Source organism: Oratosquilla oratoria, unplaced genomic scaffold (assembly GCF_046742065.1).
Source record: "Oratosquilla oratoria isolate Oo_2021 unplaced genomic scaffold, ASM4674206v1 SCAFFOLD129, whole genome shotgun sequence".
Classification (NCBI taxonomy): Eukaryota; Metazoa; Arthropoda; class Malacostraca; order Stomatopoda; family Squillidae; genus Oratosquilla; species Oratosquilla oratoria.
In genome coordinates, this window is record NW_027467485.1 from 373814 (window position 1) to 391438 (window position 17625).

Here is a 17625-nt window from a genome sequence, read left to right on the forward strand (position 1 = left end):
GAGGCCACTTCCAAGGGTTCACTAAGGGGTGAATCTCTTTTAATTTATAACTACCGTCCAGCCTTGTCCATTGCTCTTGCCACTTCTCCATTGTATAACAATGGATCACTTGTTTCAAGTCCATATGTGGGACTTTTTGGTCTGTTATATGGCTGAGCATAGTGGCGGCTTTGGCTGCAGCATCGGCCTTTTCATTTCCAGCGATACCCACATGGGACGGCATCCAGCAAAAGTTTACTTTTATCTTCTTTCTGTTGTTGATGAGAATCAACCATTCCTGTATTTCTTGGACTAAAAAATGATGAGGCAACAAATTATTTACAGAGGATAGAACGCTCATGGAATCCGTAAAAACAACAACGTTCCTACCACACGGAACAGAATTAAAAACAAATTGGAGGGCATTACTGACTGCCTGCAGTTCAGCAGTAAAAACAGAGCTAAAATCAGGCCACTTTCTCTTTAAAACTGTGCTATCAGATACAACAGCACAACCAACACCATCTTGAGATTTTGATCCATCTGTAGAAATAAAAATTGCATCAGTATGTACTGATAAATGTTCTAAAAATTCACTTTTTAGCTCTACAGCAGTTCTATTTTTCTTCTTTTTAAAAGGACATATTTCAGTGGGGCATCGGTTCCAAGGAGGGAATTTGGGAGGCGTGATCTCAGCAATTGTGTTAGGAACAAGTCCTACCTTCTCTGTCCCAACTTCACATCTCACTTCTAAAGGTTTTGGCAGAGTACTTTTCCTTGGAGCTCTGTCTACCGGCTGCTTTACAAATTTGAAGTTTGGATTCTGTTTGGATGTCAAGACCCGAGATATATATCTAAGGCTTAATTCCTCCCTGCGAATATACAGGGGAGGAATTCCTGCGTCCACATACAAGCTATCCACTGGAGATGTTCTATAGACTCCCGAACAGATCCGTAAAACCATATTGTGGACTATATCAAGCTTCTTCAGTGAACTTTTACATGCCGATCCATAAATTTGACATCCGTAATCCATTTTACTAAGGCACAATGTTTGGTAAAGGCTTATTGAAGTTACACAATCTGCTCCCCAGTTTAAACCAGACATTACCTTTAGTATATTAAGTCGTTGTTTAACAGTGTATACAACCTCGTTTATGTGATTTGTGAATGTCAACCTTTTATCCAAAACCAGACCCAAGTATTTTACTTCATCTTCATACGGTAATATGACACCCTCTAAGAATAGTGTTGGTATTTCTTCCTTGCGTCTTAGTCTGGAAAACCTTATGGCTTTGGTTTTTTCAGCAGAGAATCTGAAGCCCCTGCAATTAGCCCATGCTGTTGCTAAGTTAATAACCTCTTGAATCTTTTGGCCCGTTTCTAATGTCGATTTGCTGCACACAATAGCGAAGTCATCAGCATAAGCCAATCCATGAACTCCTGTGGGAACTTGTTCTAATAAACTATTAATGACTATGCTGAAGAGTGTAGGACTCAGAACACTTCCTTGGGGAATCCCTTCCTCTTGAAGATATGCACAAGAGAAAGAAGAGCCCACTCCGACTTTTAGATAACGGTCAGATAGGAAGTCCTTTAAACAATTGAACATATTACCCCTGATACCCCACTCTGCAACTTGCTTCAGAATGCCTCCCCGCCAGGTAGTATCGTAGGCATTTTTCAAGTCAAAAAACACACCAATGCTAGAGTTCTCAATTGCAAAAGCATTCTGAATCTCACGGGTGATAAAAAGTACGGGGTCCAGAGTGCACTTATTTCTTCTAAATCCAAACTGTCTGTTAGATAGCAGATTTTTAGATTCTAAAAACCAAACTAAATGCGTATTAACCATTCTTTCATAGATCTTACAAATGCAGCTAGTGAGAGCAATAGGTCTGTAACTTTGTGGGTCATGAGAGTCTTTTCCTGCCTTTAAGATTCCTATGATGATTGAAGTCTTCCAAGATTTAGGAGAAGATCCAGAAGACCAAAATTTGTTCAGCACATTTAAAAGGAATTTCTTCGACGATATGGATATGTGACCAACCATGGAGTAAAGAATGTCATCCTCTCCAGGAGAGGTTGGGGAGGATAAAGATAAAGCATGATCCATTTCATCCAAGGTGAAGAGAAGATTATATGCCTCCAAGTTCATATTGGTAGGAGGAATAATCATGGTCTTGGCTCTAATTCTTTTGAAATTATCTGAATAATGTAGTGGGCTTGAAATATCAGCATAATGTCTTCCAAAAGCCTCTGCTACTTCTCTTATATCTGATATAAAAGAGTCATTTATCTTCAGAATGGGTAAAGGAGATGGAGTAAACTTTCCTTGTAATTTTCGAATCCTATTCCATACTAAGGTAGGGGAAGAGTCATATTTCAATTCGCTAATATATTTAATGAAGGATTCCCTCCTTGCTTTCTTGAAGATTTTCTTCTGCTTTGCTCGAGCTCTTCTGTACGTTATCTTATTGACTAAACAAGGGTATCTCCGATATCTCTTGTAGCAAGTTCTTGTAATCTTTCTGCTTAAAGCACATTCATCGTTCCACCAGGGGACTACTGGGCGTTGAGGTTTACCAGCTGTCCTAGGAATGGAAGAGAAAGCACCAGAAAGTATCATGTCTACCAGGTAGTCATATGCATCACAGTTACTACCAAAATCACTAGTCTTATACTTAATCTCTGTGGTTCTCCTAAATAATTCCCAATTAGCCTCTCCTGTCTTCCATTTAGGTAAGCAAGAGGAGGGAGTGTTCTTTAAATATTTGATATGGATAGGCCAGTGGTCGCTACCATGTAAATCTTCATCTATTGACCAACTGTAGTCTAATCTTAAGGATGATGAACAAATAGTTAGGTCTATAGCAGAACTCGAGTTGTGAAAGACATCAAACCTAGTTTTGGAACAGTCATTCATCAAAATGACATCGTTATTATCAATAAATTCTTCAATTATATTGCCCCAGGGGTCACACCTTAATTCACCCCATAGAGGATGCTTGGCGTTAAAGTCACCCATTAGAATAAAAGGCTCAGGGAGCTGGTCAACCAAAGATTGTAGGTCATTTAACTCAAACTGACGGGGGTGGTTATATATGTCTACGAGTCAATCTTCCAGTTCAGGTTCCAAATACAAAGAACATAAAGTGATCCATTTAGTGGTAAAGATTTGTACTGCACAAGCCTGCAACACCGAATGTAGGTGGACACTTCTGTGGTTTACACATTTCTTAACAATGATACCAGTACCTCCATGGGCACGGCCCCCAATCATAGGAGGAGATCTGTAAAATTTATAATTAAGTCCAACATTAGGGGATAAATTGCCAAGCATAGTTTCTTGCAGACAAAAAACAGACACATCATGTTCTTTAAAGAGAATCCCAACCTGCTCTCAATGAGAATTAAAACCTTGAATATTCCATTGAATTATGGACATTATACTGTTTTCTTTTTCTTTTTTGGGTCTACTGGTCTGGTAAGAGAAGTCTGGGAGAGAGAGGGTTTACAAGGTGAGTTCTTTTCTAATTTCTTTGCTTTCGCGGGTGGCATCCTCCTCTCTGACAATGGTCCGACCGACAATGTAGAGTCCGGGTTATTAGTTTCTTTCTTAGATTGCTTATCACGATTTGGGGAAGAGGATGGAGATGAGGGTGGACTGTGGAGTCTTTTATTGCACACAGCTTCAGACTCCATAGCTTCGCTTCTGTGCGCCTCAACTGAGTGAGGCACATCAGTCCGTGATCCCTTTATTGGGGAGCCTCCCGAGTTTGGAAGTTTGACTGATTGAGAGGAGGCTTTATTAGAGGAACCCTGTGGGGTTTCAGCAATGAGAACTTTAGGTGCCCCTCTAGATGGGGCAGGAGACATTCCCTCAACTGGGGATGGGAGAACCTCCGCAGAGGAGGGTTGAGGAGTACTGCATTTTCCAACTTGTGGGGAAGACCGATTTGGTCTAGTAGTGACTCTTTCACGTTGAGGCTTGGGTTCAGCATTTGGTTGATCCCCATTGCTTCTGTGCACCTCTACTGAGTGAGGCACACTAGTCAGCAATCCCTCTACTGGGGAGTCCCCCAAGTCTGGAAGAGAGATTGCCTGAGAGGAGGCTTCATTACAAGAAGCCTGTGAGGTTTCTACAATAGAAACCTTAGGTGCCCCTCTAGATGGGGCAGGGGACACCCCTTCAACAAGGGGTGAGGAAACCTCCGCACAGGAGGCTTCAGAAGTACTAGAAATTCCTACTTGAGAAGAAGAAAGACTATTAGGTTTCATAGTAACAGTTTTACACTGAGGCTTGGGTTCAGTGTTAACAGAAGAACTCATATTGGCAATTTTATTTCTATTGCCTTCTACAGTTGGCTGATCCACTTTACTATTTGTTTCAACAACATCACTGTATCTTTTGGAATTACTTAATAGTCTTTTAGCATGTCAACAAGGGGTGAGGAAACCTCCGCACAGGAGGCTTCAGAAGTACTAGAAATTCCTACTTGAGAAGAAGAAAGACTATTAGGTTTCATAGTAACAGTTTTACACTGAGGCTTGGGTTCAGTGTTAACAGAAGAACTCATATTGGCAATTTTATTTCTATTGCCTTCTACAGTTGGCTGATCCACTTTACTATTTGTTTTAACAACATCACTGTATCTTTTGGAATTACTTAATAGTCTTTTAGCATGTCCTACACTTATATGTTCTGCATGAGCTTTTAGTAGTATTTCCTGTTCCTTCTTATAAATTACACAGTTCTTATTTCTGGCATCATGCTCTTCTTTACAATTTATACAAACTGTTGGGCGGGAACAATCCCCATGCTCAGGCTGAGCACATATCAAACACACTTTGTCCCTTGCACATCTGCGGGAAGGATGGCCAAAACCATAGCAGTTGAAGCACTGAAGGGGACGGGGCTTAAACTGCTTCACATAAACAATCTCTTTTTCTATCTCTACATAATGAGGTAGATCTTCACCACAAAAACTTAGGATAATCATAGAAGAATGAGGGATTTTAGCAACCTTCCAAACATTAGTTGGGCACATTTCTAAAATCTCTTCTTCATCAAAGTCATACAGATCTCTATTAAAAATTACCCCTTTGGCATAACTAAAGGTGTAGTGAGGTTTAACTTCCTTAATGTCCAATTTCTGTTTCAAGTTAAGCACCATGGCAGCTTGTTCATAAGATTTTACATGAATTAAGAAGGAATTGCTTCCAAATCGTGATACCTGGGAGTTATTCAAATTACCAGAGCCAAGATGACTCTTCAAGAATCTTCTAAACTCAAACAAGTTAGCACGTTCTTTTGCAAGAGTGATAATGAGCCACTTAGCTGGATTGGGAGGTCTCTGCACACTTTCCTTCCTTTCCTCTACCGGGATTTCTGGATAAAAGATATCCAGGTTAGGTGGCACTCTACCAACAAGTTGGCCCAAAGATTCATTCTCATTACAATTATTATAATCCAAGCAGGCAGCAGCTGCATCCTGATTAGAAAGAAATGAGATCCACACTAGTCAAGCTTTAAAGTTGTCAGTTAGTTTAACTCTGATCTCTTTAATTTGTCCAATTTTACGGAACTTTTCATATAAGTCTGTATCACTCTTATCAAGAGAGACATATTGTAAATGTAAGATTCTATGACTATTAGGGGCAGTATTTGATTGATTGATTTTACCGAAGTCCTTTTTCAAGACGGAGTCGTCAACTGGGGTTTTTATTTTTGTTGGGTCAATATTGTCAACATTAGGATTGGCAATATTAGGAGAGGGATTGGGGGGTTTAGGAGGATCAGGTAGTGGTGGAGGTTGAGAACATTCAGTTTCAACAGCAGCCATCGTGTATATTTATGAGGCCACACCATATATTGAGAATGAGGAATGCATAGAAGGAAGATACTGCAGTTGCCTGTTGCCACACGCAATAAAAGAAAAGTCTCTGCAGAGTTGGGAGGTTCCAGAAACGACTATTTACACATGCAGGGCCTCGGTGGTGAGTTAGAGACTTTGTCAACCCGGGGTTTGTCCTCTTTTGTTTTGTCCCATTTAGGATGGGTCCGGCGTAGTCACTCTGCATGTGTACTGGATAGGGAGAAAGGAAGTCAGCAGCCTAGTACCTACCTCACAAACATGCATTCCCCAGTCGGTGGGCTTTCGACCCTCGCAGGGAGTAGTGACCTCGCGGTATACATCCCCAATTGACTGGGTTCAGACATGTAGCTTGGAAGGCACCAAGATACCAGAACCTTCCTTAACAAGTATTAGAGAAAGATGATGAAAAGGAGAGTAGGGTAGCAAATATGAAGGAAAGGGATAGGGGAATTCACAAAGGAAAAGGGTGAGGGACCCCCTATCTATTCACTACCCCAAAAACCTCATCCTAAAACAACTGTCATAGGATGAGGGCAACAAATCCTACGAGTATTCCATTTCATAACACTGACATGCATTTAAAATTTTTTTTTCAAAGGTCTAAGGTTTTTTAAGTGATTTATAGATTTTTTGGTGCGCTGAATCCAAAAATGCCATCCGTTTCCTTGGATCAGGTCTAGTTTTTGAGATATGAGAAGTGCGACTTTTGGGCCTTGTATAGTACTAAGTATAAGGAAAATGAGGCTGCAGGTATAGCCTATTCTTATTTTTTTTGCATAAAAATTATACTGTAGCACCCTGAAACTGATACTGAAACCTAATGATGTTTTTGTTTACTTTCAGGAAACTGAAACTGAAACTGAAAATGGTTTAGAAAAGTGTGATCTCCAATCAATGTGACTGATTTTATAAGAACCTGTGCTTTTTACAAGAATCTGTGCTTCTTGTGTTTCTATTTTGGACACGTATCTTAGATTGACAGAAAATGGAACGCAAATGCACAAATCATCCTGATAGGTTCTGCTACATATGTGGTAATGTGATTCTTCCTCGTCGACTAGCAAATATAACTGATTTTGTGAAGAAGGCATATCATGCTTACTTTGGAGTTAAGCTTGGGGACCAGGACAAGCCATTTGCACTCCATGTTAGCTACAAAACATGTGTCGAGAACTTGCGTGATTGGAGAAATAAAAAAAGGAAGAGTATGCCATTCGCTGTTCCAATGGTTTGGAGAGAGGGTAAAGATCATGTGTCAGACTGCTATTTCTGCATGACTAATCTTAAAGGAGTCAACCACAAGAACAAGCATTGTATTCAGTATCCTAATGTTCCGTCTGCCATACGACCAGTCCCTCATGGTCCAGGCCTGCCCGTTCCCGAGCCAGATGTTGCAATGGAATCTAGCTCTGAATCAGAATCTGATAACGCACTAGACAGGGCAGAGGGTGGAGAATACATGCCAGAAGAGAATGACCGGCCAGTGCCTCTAACACAAGCAGATCTCAATGACCTGACACGGGATCTAAACCCTATCAAAGGAATCAGCACAGCTTCTGGGTTCTCGTCTTTGTGAGAAAAATTTGCTAGCACCTGAGACAACATTCTTTTGATACCGAGAGCGTGAAAGAGAATTTAGACAGTTCTTCACAACCCAGAAGGACTCGTCATTAGTTTACTGCAACAACATTGCTGGTTTGATTCAATCAATGGGGCTGGACTATGTTGCTACTGAATGGAGACTGTTCATCGACTCTTCCAGCAGAAGTCTCAAGGCAGTCCTCCTTCACAACGGAAATAAATACTCTTCAATTCCAATCGGTCATTCGGTGCAAATGAAAGAAACTCATGACAACATGGATCAGCTACTGTCTGCTCTGAACTACAATGACCATGGTTGGTTGATCTGTGGAGATCTTAAGGTAGTTGGATTGGTTTTGGGACTACAGGGTGGGTACACAAAGTATCCATGCTTTTTGTGTTTGTGGGATAGTTGGGCTGATGATCAACATTTTGTCAGACAAGAATGGCCACCACGACAACGTTTGGAACCTGGTTCACACAATGTTCAGGCTCGTTCTCTTGTTGAACCAAACAAGGTCTTACTCCCACCTTTACATATCAAACGGGGACTGATGAAGAACTTTGTGAAGGCAATGGACAAGGACGGCATGGGATTTACTTTTCTTCAGCAGAAGTTTCCTCGGATCAGTCTGGAAAAGCTTAAGGCTGGCATCTTTGATGGGCCTCAGATAAGGGAACTTATGAAGGACTCAATGTTTGACGATGCACTGAATGCAGCTGAGCTGTCCGTTTGGTGGTCGCTTAAGTCAGTGATAAGAAACTTTCTAGGAAATAACCGAAGTGCAGAATACGAGAAAGAAGTCGATGAGCTCTTGAACAGCTATCAAAAATTAGGGGCTCGCATGTCAGTCAAAATGCACTTTCTACGGTCCCACTTAGACTATTTCCCTCAGAACTGTGGTGACTTCAGTGAGGAACAGGGAGAACGTTTCCACCAGGATATTCGTGTCATGGAAGAACGCTACCAAGGCCGGTGGGATGTGAACTTTCTTGCGGACTACTGTTGGTGTTTGAAACGAGACGTGGTGGCTGCCCAACACAGGAGAAAGTCACTGAAAAGGCCCTTCATCCATGATTAGATTTTCTGTAATATATCCTCTTTATCTTCTGAACTATGCAAGAAAAAATTATTTCTTTTGTCAAGAATTTTTTTCCAAAATTAAAGGGAATAAATAGCACTAAATGGCGTTTTTAATTATTTTTACCGCCTCGTATCTCAAAAACGTGACCTGATTGAACAAAATGAGTGTGATTTTTAGATTCTGCATAGCAAATTACCCTAGAATCAGTTATCAGAAGCTTTACCTTTGAAACTTCGCAGGCCAGTGTAATCAAAGCCAAGCTAGGGTCGTCAACAAAAAGACTTTTGGCTCAGTTTTCGTCTGGTAGCTCGGGGCTGACCTCTCCAGTATGGTTGCACTTGGCTGGCACAGCTCAGCCCGTCCTTACTACACGGAAGACCCTCCACTACATCAAAGTACTGGGCCTCGGGGGGGATTTATGGGTTAGAGACAGGAATGGAGATAAGGTCAAGGCTTACATTTAGATATTAACTCCTTTTAATACAAGCCGTCAATTTGGAGGTCGTGGATTCTATGTCCACTGCAGAGTTTATTTTTGCTTGTTCGATTTACTAGTAGATATGGAATTCCTAGTGGTTTATTTGGATAATGCCAAATCATTTATACAAGCAGAAAGTATTATTGGACAACTTCTACAATCTTCTGAATTTGAAGACGACTATGTTGATTCAGAACCTCTTTGATACGTTCTCTTAAGACTGCACTAGCCTCTAGAGACCAAGTTCGAGCCGTCGTGCCGCTCACACCTACTCTTTAATGCTTCCTACGTGTAACTAATAACAGCACAATGGCCACCAGGAACAGCAACAAGAAACTGTTAGATATGGTGGAAACTTTACTCAAGGCCAAAGAAGAAAATATCCAATGAGCAAGCCAGAAAAGACCGACAGTTCCCAAGATCGACTATCATCAAGTTAAAAGACTATCACCCAACAACAGGAGATATCGGACTTTAGATAGACAGTGGAAACCCTTCAAGCTTGAGTGGACAATTTGAACAATACATGAGAAAGAGGACATCATTATTAATAGATTAAAGGTTGTGAAGTCATATTCAGATAGTGAAAGGTGATTCTGACTTTAGTGTGGACAACAGTGGATGAAATATTGTGGAGAATCAAGTGATTGAAACTGAGTAACAAAGGAATACAGATCAGACACATTTTGGCTTGTCACACACTAGGAAAACTACGACAGGATGGTACCCAGAATGCGATTGTCATTTTCATATCAAGGAAGACTAAAGTACATGTGCTGAAGAACGCCAAGAAACTGAAGAGGACGAGCATTTACGTGTTTTGGGGTTTTATGATTTTTTGTTTTATTTGACCAAATGACAAGAATCTTGTCATCAGAGTTTAATGGGTTAAGTGATCACCTGCCTGTATTCACAATTAACCTAATAGAAACCCATCGCAAATCAAAACCAGAAATTATAATAAAACATAAAATAGATGACAAAAGTATTGCAAAATCAGGTGCTTGAATAAAGAAAACTGTAATCTGGTTTACAAGTCAGAAAATGCCAATCAATCATACACCGAGAGAGAAATGGAGAGAGAGAGAGAGGGAGAGAGAGAGAGAGAGAGAGAGAGAGAGAGAAAGAGAAAGAGAGAGAGAGAGAAAATATACTAACAGCCTTAAGGATGCATGTCGAAAGAGAAACCAACTCTACAAGAATTTCATTAAAAGCAAGTCCACGACTGACGAAATCAAAATTTACAAAAACGGACAACAATCCTACAGAATTGCGAGAAAAAACACCAAGATACTCTGAAAATAATTAAGGTAATATAAAAAAGATGGGAAGTGATAACTTAGCTAGGCCAAAAAGTAGAAATCACAATGAATACAAAGACCTTATTTAAAAAAGGCAAAACAAAAAAAGATACAGCAAATTAATTGGATTTCCTCTCCTACATAGGACCTAAACTTGCGAAGCAAACAAAAACTAATCAAACTTGAGACTTATGAAACAACGAATCGGTAACTTTTTTATTGCCAGTCACCGACAACGAGCTTATGAATACCATTAAACCAATGCAAAGCAAGAAATCGCTTGATTATCTAGGAATCAATGAGCCTCGCAGAGCAAATCATGCCAAACATAAAAAATCATTTTTTAGCAATATGCAACTAGTCATTTGAGCAAGGATTATTCTCAGATGCTATGAAATCAGCAAAAGTAGTTCCAGTATCTAAATCAGGCAACAAATCTAGCTATAACAACTACTGACCAATTCCACTATTACCAGTTTTCTAAACTGCGGGAGAAGTTATTGTTGGAGAACTTCAAGAACAATGCAGTGTCCTTTCTACCTACATCTACCGACTCTCACCCACAAGACTAGTATGTGCATATGCATTGCACCACATTAGTTAGGGACACAGTGGATAAAAAAAGATGCATTGGTGTACCTAGGTATCCAAGGGAAAAGGAGAAACATCGCCAAGGAAATTCTGAAAGAATTACAAGCGGAAGGACATGGCTTGGATAGGAAAATCGAGAGACCTATAGGATGGACAGATACTCTAAAGAAAAACAATACAGGCCACTGAAAGTAAAGCTTCTCAAACAATTTCAGAGGAAGTACTATCCACAACGAGTTTAGCAAATAGTTGAAGTCTTAAAGTTTTCTTCTTACAGCAAACTTTTACATCATACTTCCTTGATCTTTTAAGCTGTCTTTAAGAAGTTAATGCCGACCTTTTAAAGCCACTTTTAATTATTCAATGGGCATAATGCAAAGGGATGCATTCCCTTACGGAATTGACATTTAGAGAACCCCAATACTAATGATAGACCCTCTTTGGTAAGTCAAATAAACTTTCTTGGACAAAACAGTTAATATCATGAAACTGTCAAATTGTGTATCACAGTGGTAATCGCAATCTTTTGTTAACTTTGAGTAAAAATTTACTTCAGGATCAATTGGGGTGTTACTGTGATTAAATACTGTAAATTCTTTGTTATTTTGACTATATCTTTGTACTAGTTAATAGTGGTGTATACATCTGGCACCAACTCTTTCCAAAATGACATATGAACAAAGACTGTCCAAATTAGAATGACCAACTCTGGAACAAAGGGAAAGAGGAGACTTACTACCAATAGAATTATGAAGGGAATGGAAATCTTAGATAAGAATAATTTATTGAATGGGTCAATGGAGAAACAAGAAAAATAGAAACTAAAAGATAATTACAGAAGAGATCTTAAGAAAGAAAAATCTTCCCACACAGTGATAGGTACTTCGAACAAATTAGACAGTGTGCAAACACTACAAGATTAAGAAAAAACTATGCCAAGAGATACAAAGACGGCACCAGAAGCATAGCTCCCTTCCCGTATAATACAACTAGGTAAATCTGAGTCACCTCAATTTGTCCTCTTTGGCTCTGACAAAAAGACTACATGACCTGGTTTCAGAATTAACTTCCATCTACAATTTCAAGGATTATGTCAAGGTCAAAGTAGCAAATTTAAAGTCTTGTATGGGGCAGAACACATAAGAACATAAGAACATAAGAAATAAAGGAGACTGCAAAAGACCATAAGGCCTACACTAGGCAGCTCCGTATCCATCACCACCTGTCGTCCCCATCCATAAAGTTGTCTAATCGTTTTTTAAAACAACTGATAGTTTCAGCGCTTACTACGTGGTTACTAAGTTTATTCCATTCATCGACCACCCTATTTGTAAACCATTTCTTGCCTATTTCCTTCTTAAATCTAAATTTGTCCAGTTTATACCCATTACTGCGAGTCCTGCCCTGTTGTTTTATTATGATGACCTTGTTTGCATCACCCTTGTTATAGCCTTTGATCCACTTGAACACTTCTATTAGATCACCCCGCACTCGGCGTCTTTCCAGAGAGTGTAAGTTTAGGTGCCTAAGCCTCTCTTCGTAAGGCAAATTTCCGAGTCCTTGTATCATTTTGGTCATTCTTCTCTGTACGTGGAACATAAGAGAAGAAGAGAGAAGGAGTTTGAATGTGTTTGAGATGAGGTGTCTGAGAAGTATGGTGGGGGTTACTAGGCTAGATAGAGTGAGAAATGAGGAGGTGAGGAGGAGAACAGGGGTGAAAAAGGATTTGGGAGATAGGGTTGATGAAAGAATATTAGGATGGTTTGGACACATGGAAAGAATGAGTGAAGAAAGACTAGTAAAAGAGGTATGGAAGGCAGATGTGGAGGGAGTGAACATGAGGGGACGTCCTAGGATGAGGTGGATGGATGGGGTGAAGGGGGCTTTGGGGAAGAGGGGAATGTCTGTTGAGGAAGGAAGGGAGAGGACGGAAGACAGAGGTGAGTGGAGAATGGTTGTATATGGATGATGTTGTGACTGCATGAGGAGGAATGGGCGGGGAAGTGGGGGGTGGGGTAGTATGTGTGAGTAAATTTTGACGCAGCCCGAAGGGATTTCTCCCCGTCCTCGCCTTATATGCAAAGGGGGACGGAGAGGGGGGGTCGCCGATTAAATGAAGCGGCCTCGCTGTGGATGTACTGTGTCTTGCGACACTGCTTCTGACCCAGGGCGGTGGGCAGGGTGCAGGGATGACCCGTCATCCAGGAGGTGCTCAGATGAGAGGAAGGGTGGGAGGGGTGTGGAGTGTATTTAGGGATGAAATGGGTGGGAGTGTTTTTATGCCTTTCCCTTTTTGGCTACCTCCCTTGGAAGGGGGAAAAAGCCTTGGTATATGTATGTATGTATAAAAAAAAAAAAAATCCAAAATATTCACTCTCACCAAGGATATGGTGCATCTGCACAACCATTTAGTGAGAAATTGTACTTTAGAACTTTCAGACATTGTTTACACACTACCACACCCCCACCTCAAAGCTCTACTCTAATTTCACTGGATTCATATCATTGGACAGGAGTAATAATAAAATCAAAGCACTAAGTTGCATGATCTTATGAGTGATGCAGATATCAAGAGTTCCTCATGGCCTTAACATAAAACGTTCCATCATGAGTTGGTACTACCCCTACTAAGACTTTACCAAAACAACTTCCCTCTACTCCTCTCCCCTATCACAACCTTTGCAGGCGAACCACCCTTTCACAAGATTGCATCTTGCCCAGGTGAATGAATACATCTACTTCTCCATGTTCTTATGATTAAGTAAATTTTACAGTATTTTCCTATGATGAAACTGCTCAAATCCATGTTTATTTATCTTGTTGCAAGAAAGATATATACTTTTGTGCTTGCATACACTCATGCATTAGCTACTTTACATCAGATCCTGGTAGTAGTGGCAAGCCTTCAACAGAACCTACTGTTATGTAACCTGCCAAATTGGCTTGAATGACCTGCGAGTCCAACCGCCAAGACACTTGCATCTCAAACTGGCAGATTCAACCATACAATATTGCCATATAACAGTTAATGCAATTCACTACTTTGTGTAGAGAAGTATAGAGCTAAAATAAGTATTGACCATGCTGTTCTATAATGTAATGATTTGAAAAACTTAACCCATTTACGCCGCTCGTTGCGTCAACGCAACATGAAACAAGCTACAACATGATGTCGAGCTACACCGATAGAACGGCATGTTGTATCCTGTAGCTGCTTCCGATACCAGTAGACACCCAGAACTCCCAGTGGAAGGTTCATATGATGTCACACGTCTCATTATTTGAGGGGAAAAGCAAGTGAAAGAAGCTCCATTTTCTGAAATACAATGTCTTCATCAAAAAGGAGGTGAGTAAGGAAAACTATCATCGGGGATTTGTTCATATCTATTTCATAAGAATCTTCTATGTTTCTTTTCATGACAACACTTTTGAACCATATTTTCTTTGATAGTATACTGATGGCAGTTGTGTAAAAACTTTATAAAGAAAAAGTTGCGCTAACGCAACTATCGGCACCGGCCTCTTCATTGAAGTAGTTATTTTGTAAAGCATATTTTTTTTTTGTGCATATAATTGCAGTGAATGAATACATCTGTGTAGCCTAACTTGTTTGTTGAAAGCATACATATCGTTTACAAACATTTTACGATATATAAATTCCAATATTATTATTTTTTCAGAAAAATAAATTTGAACGAGATCTTAGACGAGCTAGAGAGACCTACTATGTCTGACGAGAGTGAAATTAGTGATGAAGATGAATCCAATGGAATGGTAAAACAAACTGAAACACATGACGTTTACATTATGCCTGCAAATGATGGTGCTGTGACAGATGAAGATTCTGGCGAAGAAGAAAGCATGGATATCTCTAATCTTCCCAGAACACAGCTAACTGCTTTTGCAGTGTTGGATTCCACAGTGTCGCAAGATGATGTAGATGAAAATGCTGAAAGACAAGCATCCCAGAAAAAGAAAATCATAAAACTCAGAAAATGGAAAGCACAGGATCCATATAAACCATCAATTGCTGACATTCCACATAAGCCTAGTGAGACCCTTGAGCTTTTCTTGGATGTATTAGCTATTGATCACCTTGTGAAACAAACTGTAAGCTATGCAGTACAGAATGGTAAACATTCATTTACGCTGACAAGTGATGAAATGAAAACCTTCATAGGAATTTTGTTAGTGTCAGGCTACTGTTGCGTTCCACGTCACAGACTGTATTGGCAGAGACAACCAGACGTGTATAATGAGCTTATTGCTGACTCCATGCGCAGCGATCGCTTTGATGAGATCATGAAATATTTTCATGCTGCAGACAACACAAAGCTTCCCAAAAATGACAAGTATGGCAAAGTTTCTCCCCTCATGAAAATCCTGAATGGCAACTTTCTCAAGTACGGGGAAGTATTTGGGCCAATAAATATATCCATTGATGAGTCAATGATACCTTATTTTGGTCGGTATCCCACAAAACAGTTCATCAGGGGAAAACCTGTACGATGGGGTTATAAAGCATGGGTTGCAGCTGATCCAAATGGCTATGTTTTTTATATATCTGTTTACCAAGGCAAAGATGGTGCAAAGGATAAGGCTAATGCATCTTATGGACTTGGTGGAAAAGTTGTACTTGATGTTTTGGATGTGATAGAAAAACGTTATCCAACAAAGAAGTTATCCCTTTACTTTGATAACTTCTTTACATCCCTCAAACTTGTAGAAAAAATCAAGAGCATGGGTCATGATGCTACTGGCACACTAAGAAAAAACCGAATCGAAAAATGCCCATTTACAAATCCTGCAAAGTTTATGAAATTACCTAGGGGAACTGAAGAACATTTTTGTGATGCTGAATCAGGGATAATTGCAGCACGCTGGAAAAGAAAATGGCATTGTAACAATTGCATCATCTGAGTATGGAGTATCACCACTAATGAAGGCTGAACGCTATGTTGCTTCTCAGAAGAAACGTATGAATGTTTTGATGCCAAATGCCATCCATCAGTATAATCGGAAAATGGGTGGTGTTGATAGGGTAGATCAAAATATTGCTCAGTACAGGCCTTCAATTCGTGGGAAAAACTGGTACTTTCCAATTGTCACATACTTGTTTACAGTATGTGTAAACAATGCCTGGATTTTTGCAAGAGAAGGAGGTTACAAAGAGGATATGTTATCATTCATACGTGCTGCTGCTACTGAATGGATACAGAATCACGGCAAAAAGCCAAATAATCCAGGAAGATCACGACCAGTTCTCAGTGTTGCAGGTGTATCGGCACAAATGCGCTATGATAATGTTGGGCATCACATCGTGAAATCGGATCCTCCAAAACGCTGTCGTTGCAGGTTGTGTAACAGTCAGACTGTATTCATATGCCAGAAATGTAAAGTATACCTGCATCAAAAGTGTTCAGTGCAGTACCATACCATGTAGGCCAGGAGAATCCTGTGAAAATATATCTAAGATAGGTTGTACTATTTCTTTATCATGATTTTTCTTTTTTATTATCACATGCACCTCATTTCTCCACTTCGAGAGCTGTATTATCTCTAAGGGCTGTATTCTTTGGTTTCCTTTAGTTTATAATAAAGAAATTCAAGGCTTCCTTTTTAGTCAGGAAATTCTAATTATGTATCAAAAGTGAGTTTTATACATAATTCTTAAAATTCTTCTTACGCAACATGTACTGCAGTCGAAACGCTGCTCATTGCGTTTGCGCAACAACACATTTTCGTCAATAAAATGAGAACCATTGTACATATGGAGTAATTTTCATCATATGTTTGCAGTTTAGGTTCACATTATGCATATATCAAAGCGGCAACATCAAATTCTTACTTTCATTTTTTTTCGGCTTAAATGGGTTAATATGTATACAACTGTAAAGTAATTATACTGTTGGCAACTGCCACACACCATCACTGGCTTTGGTGGAAAGCACCAGTGACTGAGGCAACAGAATAAAGAGAAGAACCCACAGTTTTTCTCCACCTCCAACTAATGTATTTACCTAGTTGTATTTTGCGGGAAGGGGAGCTATGCTCGTGTTGTCCCGCCTTTGTATCTTGCAGTGTCTAGTTTGTTTTTAAACTCATGAATGGTTTTTGCGCATACTATTTCATTGTCCAGTTTGTTCCAAGTGTCCAAAACTCTATGAGGAAAACTGTTTTTCTTCAGTTCTCTTCTATAGCTATGTTTTTTTTATTTTCTTTCCATGTCCTCTTGTGTTTCTTTTGTCCCAGTTAAGTAAGTTCTCACTATCGAGTACCTCTGTGCCTTTCATGATTCTGTAGATGGTCAATAGGTCACCTCTCTCTCTTCTTTGCTCCAGTGTCGGTAACTCCAGTTTAGCCAATCTCTCTTCGTATGATAGGTTTGCAAGTGCAGGTGCCATTTTTGTAGCTGCTCTTTGGATTCTTTCTATTTTCTTTATATTCTTTTTGGTACTGGGGGACCACAATGTCGCTGCATACTCTAATCTAGGCCTTATCAATGTAACCAATATTTTTTTCATCATGTCTTCGTCCAAGTATGTAAACGCCACTTTTATTGATCTTAGCAAGTTGTAAGTCTCCCCGACAATTTTGTTAATCTGTATATCATAGGACAAGTCGTTCGTGATAATTACTCCCAAATCTTTTTCGGATCCTACTTTCTTTACTTCTTTGGTTCCAATTGTATATTTTCCTGATATTCTGTTTTTGCTTTTTCCAAACTCCAT

General features: G+C 39.8%; 1 protein-coding gene across 8 annotated transcripts in view; it reads right to left on the minus strand.

Moving 5' to 3' along the window:
* The window catches only part of LOC143022627 (uncharacterized), a 179800-nt gene that overhangs the window by 134049 nt on the left and 28126 nt on the right, over positions 1–17625 (minus strand). The gene's annotated exons all lie outside the window — the stretch shown is intronic.